Consider the following 6000-nt stretch of genomic DNA (forward strand, 5'->3'; position numbering starts at 1 on the left):
CAAATCGGTCTAGGCTATGAAGACCCCAAGGAGGACTTCCAGGGGACGAAACCACAAAACTGAAGTCACTCTGGATTAAAACCGACGCCTAAGGCTGCATCTGTACTGCAGAAATAATCCATTTTGGCACCACTTTAACGGCCATAGCTCAATGCTATGCAATTCTGGAATTGTCAAGAGGCTCTGGGGCCCCGCTAGGCTAAAATCCAAAAACCCCATATCACTGAGCCGTGGAAGTTCAAGCAGTGTCAAAACCGGATTATTTTTGCAGTATGGACATGGCAGCCAGCCACGCCATGTGCGTATAAAAACACCCCTCCAAAAATCATTGCCTCCATGCAAAGGCCAAAAAAACCCACCCCAAAATGCCTTTCCTTCTTAAAATGAACCCTGTCTTTGTAGGGAAAAAACCACACCATGTGAACACACAACCCCAAATTCATTCCCATTTGAACTGGTATCCCACCCATTCCTTCTCCCATCCCCCCACAACTTTACGCAAGGACTAGGCTGGGTCACACCCAACTGCAATGCCTAAAAGTAATACCAATAGTATCATAAAATATTAATGTTAATAATAATGAACGATAAGGAATAATAACTGTGATTATTATTATCGGCACACCAAAAGCCAACAGTTTTACAAACTTCTTCTCCAACCCCTCCCTTCCTCCTCCATCAAGTTTCTTTTGGTCCCCTTTGGAGACTACAACTCCCACCATCCCCAGCCAGGTCCCCCAGATGGGAGTTGTAGTCCCTCTTTAACCACTCTGTCCTCTCCAATCTGAAGCCCTCTTCCCCCTCCAAAAAGAAAAGTTTGGGGGAAAGGGGAAGAAGGCTCTGCCAAAGCCCAAAGGCCTGTGTGCCAAGGGCGGTGCCCAGGGGGCAGCAAATGTGGGGAGCAAACAGAGCAAGAGATTTGCTCAGAAACATTAAGAGAGGAGGGAAGATTCATTTAATAATAATAATAATAATAATAATAATAATAATAATAAGCCTCCCCTTTTTCCCAAAGCCCAGCTATTATTTCTCTCTGCCTTCTTTCGGGGGGGGGGGGGATATTGCCCAGCCTTTGCAAGCGGCTGGGTTTTAAAAATCCCCTTTAATAAAAGAAATTGGGGAGAGGGCACCAGAAGAACCAAGGAAGGGGGCAACTAAGGAAGGTGCAAACCAACCCAAAACCACTTTCTGCCCTATATCTTGCAAAGTCCCTCTCCAAGAAAGTGCCCAATTTCTGCATTAAAATCTCCTTTTTAGAAATGATTTGTGTTTTTTTAGGGGGAGGGAAATAGGAAAGAGATAAAGAAGGGACCAAGCTATGCCATGGTGGCACACACCCTTCCTTTCTGCCCTAGCTTCTGGAAGCCTTGCAAAGCCCCTCTTCCAAGAAAGTACCCAAATTTCCTTGTCAAACAGAAAGTTTGAGAGGAGTGAGAGCTTCAGAAGAGAGGCATGTCCTTTGAAAGCCTTGCCACAAAGTGCCCCAAATTGGTGCCTTCAACTTTCCCTTGCCAGAGTATTGTTTTCTTGGAGGGAGCTTCAGGAAAAGAAGAAGGGTTCAGGAGCAAAGCAAGGCTGCCCTGCTGAAAACTTTGCCATCTCTGCCCCACATCTTGACCCACTGCAAAGTTGAAAAGTTTTTCCCACCAAGTTTTCAAAGAGGGGAAGAAAGGTGTAAAAAGGTTCTCTGTGCGCCCTGGAGATTTTTACGCACAGAGATGCGTAAAAGTGATGCGTAAAAGCCAAGGGTCCCTGTTCCTTACCTGTGTGTGGGTCAGTGGGTCTCAGCTGCCTGGCACAGCCATGCCAGGTCAAGCCAAGGGGGTCTTCTCCTCCTGTCCCTTGGCCCCTGCCACCGACCCAGATTCCTGGAGGCGGTAGATCCTCAGCCTTGGCGCAAAGGTGGCAGCTGCGAGTGAGGCGCGCCCAGGGCTGGCCGGGCCCCTTTGTATGCCTCACTTTCTCAGCCCCAGCAAGGGAGGGACTAAGTGGGGCAGGGCTGGTCCTGGTCCTCCCCCCTTTCCCTCCCCAAAGGGGGAGGGACCAGGCAGCCCAAGCAAGCAAGCAAGCAAGCCCAGCCTCGCCCTGCTCCTCTCCAGAGGGCAGACCCAAGACTTGGAGATGCCTGAGGTCCAGGGGGATCCCGATCTCCTGTTTCCAAAGAGGAGGGCATCCCAGGAAACAAGGGAGGACCCGACCCAAGACAAGCTCCAAACACTCATAGAAATATCAGGGGGGAAAGCATCTGAAGATGTAGGCTGAAAAGCTCATGCTGCCAATTTTTTTCTTCCAGAGAGTCTCAAAGGGCTACAAGATCCTGATTCTGCATCCTGATTCTGCAGAGCAGCACAGCTATACCTTTGAAAGAAAGAAGTTGGTAGCCTGAGCTTTCCTAGTTTTAAGCCTGCTTCTTCAGATGCACTAAGTAGACTTAAGACTAAGCCCCTGCTGCCAACTTCTTTCTTCCAGTGAATCTCAAAGGGGCTACAAGATCTCTCTGCATCCTGATTCTGCAGAGCAGCACAGCTATACCTTTGGAAGAAAGAAGTTGGTAGCATGGGCTTTCATAGGCTTGTCTGCTTCCTTGGGTGCATTAAGTAGACTTTACGAAAGCTCCTGCTACCAACTTCTTTCTTTCAGTGAGTCTCAAAGGGGCCACAAGAGCTCTCTACATCAATTTGGACATTGCATTACATGACAGAAATGCATCTGAGGAAGTAGGCTGAAGTTGCCAACTTCTTTCTTCCTGCTGCCAACTTCTTTCTTCCAGGAGTCTCAAAGGGGCTACAGGAGCTCTCTGCAGACTGATTCTACACATCTTTGAGCTCACAGAAATAGAAATGCATGTTTCTTAGCTTTCTCCGCAGGACGAACACAGTTTGCCTCACCCTGGATTTTGTTTTAACTTAGATAGGAAGCTGCTTTAGGTTCTATGAGGATCGAGCCCTTCTGATGGGCACTGGGCACTTCTGACACACACTGGGCCCTTCTAATAGGCATTGGGCAATCCTGATGTGGATCAAGCCCTTCTGATGGGCATTGAGCATGCTTTGGATACTCCTGATGTGCTTTAGACACTTCTGATACGAATCAAGCACTTTTGATGGGCATTGTGCCTTCCTGGTGTACATAGGACACTCCTGGTGTACCTTAGGCACCCATGATGGGTATTGCACATTTCTGATGTGCCCTGGGCTTGCCTTCCTAGTAATGTCTAGATGCACACCAGGCCTATTACACATTGGAGCGTTGGCACATCCATCACTCCATTGGATACCATTGAGCAATGGTTGCCCATGTGTTGTAACATCACAACAGCTCCAGGTGAATTGCAAAAGTACTTGGTTCTATTTCTGGCCCATGTAAATCCACTGATGGAGACATAAGTCCCATGCCAGCCATTGTGCTTTACTTAAGGGATGGCAACCCTGCCTCTTTTCTCTCCATCTACCAAGGACGCTTTCTAAGCCCCGCAGCTCTGGAACTCTCTTCCCGATGAGCTCCGCTCGGCTACCTCCCTCGACATATTCAGGAAGAGCTTAAAAACCTTCCTATTTAAACAGGCTTTCCCCCAGACAATGTAATATCTGCTCTCCCACCGATGTACTGACGCACTTGCACTTTTGCTAGCTATTGTTATGGTTTTAATTGGTAGCTTTTTATCTGTTTTTAATCTGATTGTACCGTTCACATTTTTAGATGTGTATGCTGTTGAAATGTTTTGCGCACTGCTGTGCCCCTGTAACCCGCTTTGATCTGAAAAGGAAAAGCGGGATACAAATAAACAGTATTATTATTATTATTATTATTATTAAGACATCAGAGACCAAACCTTCTAGGCTGTATTTGGGGAAAAGATGGCGAATTCCTCCAACCTTATCAGCCTGACTTATGATAAGAGATGGAGGACAAACTTGTCTGGAAAAATATCGAAGCTGGAACTATTGCTACAAGGGGACTTAAGGATGACTTAGTCTAGGAATATTGCAAACTACTTCATAGTCAGGACTGTCAGTCGGAAACGTCTTGAAGGCATACAGAAACAGCAACTGGGAGAGTTGTACATCAAACAGCCTTTGCAAAATGGTCCAGAGACTTCAATTCATCCAAGATTAATTGGGACTGGATGATCCTGTCTCATGATATCAACCCCTTCTCATCCACACAGCAAACCCTCCAAGGTTGCGCAGATGAAAACCAAGACCCAAGTGGCGAAGCTGGCATCAGAATATGGAGTGCAAACGTTATTCGTGAACACAAATGATGGGAGCGGCTGCAGCAGTTTGTTTGGCCCAGGTTTACAGGGAAGGGCAAGTCTCCAGAGCCTCCTCTTCTCCTTTCTTTGCTGCTGGGTTAATGGAGTGCAAGCTGCTTTTGCACTTTGAAATCAGCTTTGCAGCCATTGAAGTTAAGCTGAGGACGAAGCGGGAATGTAGCCGGAGGAAAGAGAAACCAGGACATTGTAAAAGCTGCTGAATTATATTTCCTCCTGAAGATTGTTTCCATCCGTAACACTTCTGACCATTGGGAAACCCCAGTTTTTCCCCAAACGATCACAGCTCCTGTCCTGCTTCTCCTCCTCTTCCTCCACTGTTTACATTCGGACTGCAAACTCCCTGGGGCAGAGACCTTATAAAAACCATAACCGCTCTGCAAAGCGTCCGATGCGCAAATTATATTGTGTATATATTCATAATAGTCACTTAAGGCAAGGCAGGTCCCTCGCTTGAATCGGTGGACTGGTTTCTGGGCAGCGTATACTGGTTTCCTCTCTCTTTATGTACAGTCTGTGGGTGCGGCTGTGTTTCCTAAGCAATTGTATGATAATGTATATAAAGATCATTCACCAGGTTCAAAATCCTTTGCTTTTGTACCTTGGGAATGTCCTTGAAGGCTCACTGAATTTGTTTGGGCCAACAGTATAAACAGTGGAGCCAGTTTGGTGTAATGGTTGGAGTGTTGACTCTGGAGACCAGGGTTCAAATCCTGGTTTGGCCATGGAAACGCATTGGGTGACTTTGACTGAGCCACATGCTCTCAGCCTCTGAAGACGGCAATGGCAAGTGAAGAAACATGGCACGTGAACCTCATTATAGGTTGGTTTTAGGGTCCCTATGAGTCGGAAACGACTTGAAGGCACACAACAACACTGGGTTTTCTTGGCAGGTTTCTTCAGAGGGAGTTTGCCACTGAGGCTGAGAGAGTGTGATTTGCCAAAAGTCTTGGCTGAGCGTGGATTCGAACCCTGGTCTCCAGATCCATAGGCCAACGCTCAAACCACTCCACCGTACAAACTCCCCCCAAAGGTCACAGAATTGGGAAGTGGGGAAACCAAACCAAAGAAATGGAGCAATTGGGGAACCAGACTGGAGAACCGAACCCAAAGCGGAGCAGGAGTCTATTTTAAATGTGAATCAGGAGCCAAGGGAGGGATGTATGTAACTTATCTGAAAAGTGAATCACCACTTTTGGAGAGAGAGAGAGAGAGAGAGAGACAACTCAGCCTTTTGTCTCCAGCAAAAGGAAGAAAGAACTGGGATTGTGCAGTGGTGAATCAGATGCGGAAGGGATGGGTGTGTCCGCACTGCGCAGCTGTACCAGCGCCACATCACTTTAACCGCCTTTCTCAGCTCCAGTCCTACAAGATCCTGGGATTTGGAGTGAGGAATGCAAACCTGAAAAGGATAACAGTATTTACAAAGCAGTCTGTGTGGTGCAGTGGTTTGAGCATTAAATTATGGCCCTTGGCCATGAAACCCACTGGGTGACCTTAGGCAAGTCACACTCTCTCAGCCTCAGGGAAAGGCCATAGCAAGCCTCCGGACAAACCTTGCCAAGAAAACCCCATAATAGGTTTGCCTTAGGGTCGCCATAAGCCAGAAATGACTTGAAGGCATGCAACAGCAACATTGTCATCATTTGGGATAGTCAAATGGTCAGACCCTTATGAAATATGGTAAAATCAAGGTTTGCTTTTGGGAATGTATATAGAGTAGGCCC

The 6000-nt window shown here is 47.1% G+C and overlaps 1 protein-coding gene across 1 annotated transcript in view; it reads right to left on the bottom strand.

Moving 5' to 3' along the window:
* The window catches only part of LOC149302155 (neuroblast differentiation-associated protein AHNAK-like), a 48946-nt gene extending 47031 nt beyond the window's left edge, over window positions 1-1915 (bottom strand). The window contains exon 1 of the mRNA XM_089482824.1: window positions 1764-1915. The gene's annotated coding sequence lies outside the window, so the exon portion shown is untranslated. The remainder of the gene's footprint in view (window positions 1-1763) is intronic.
* Window positions 1916-6000: the final 4085 nt, after the last annotated feature.

Source organism: Sceloporus occidentalis, unplaced genomic scaffold, assembly GCF_023333645.1.
Source record: "Sceloporus occidentalis isolate IW3139 unplaced genomic scaffold, rSceOcc1.0.p SCAF_20, whole genome shotgun sequence".
NCBI classification, from domain to species: Eukaryota; Metazoa; Chordata; class Lepidosauria; order Squamata; family Phrynosomatidae; genus Sceloporus; species Sceloporus occidentalis.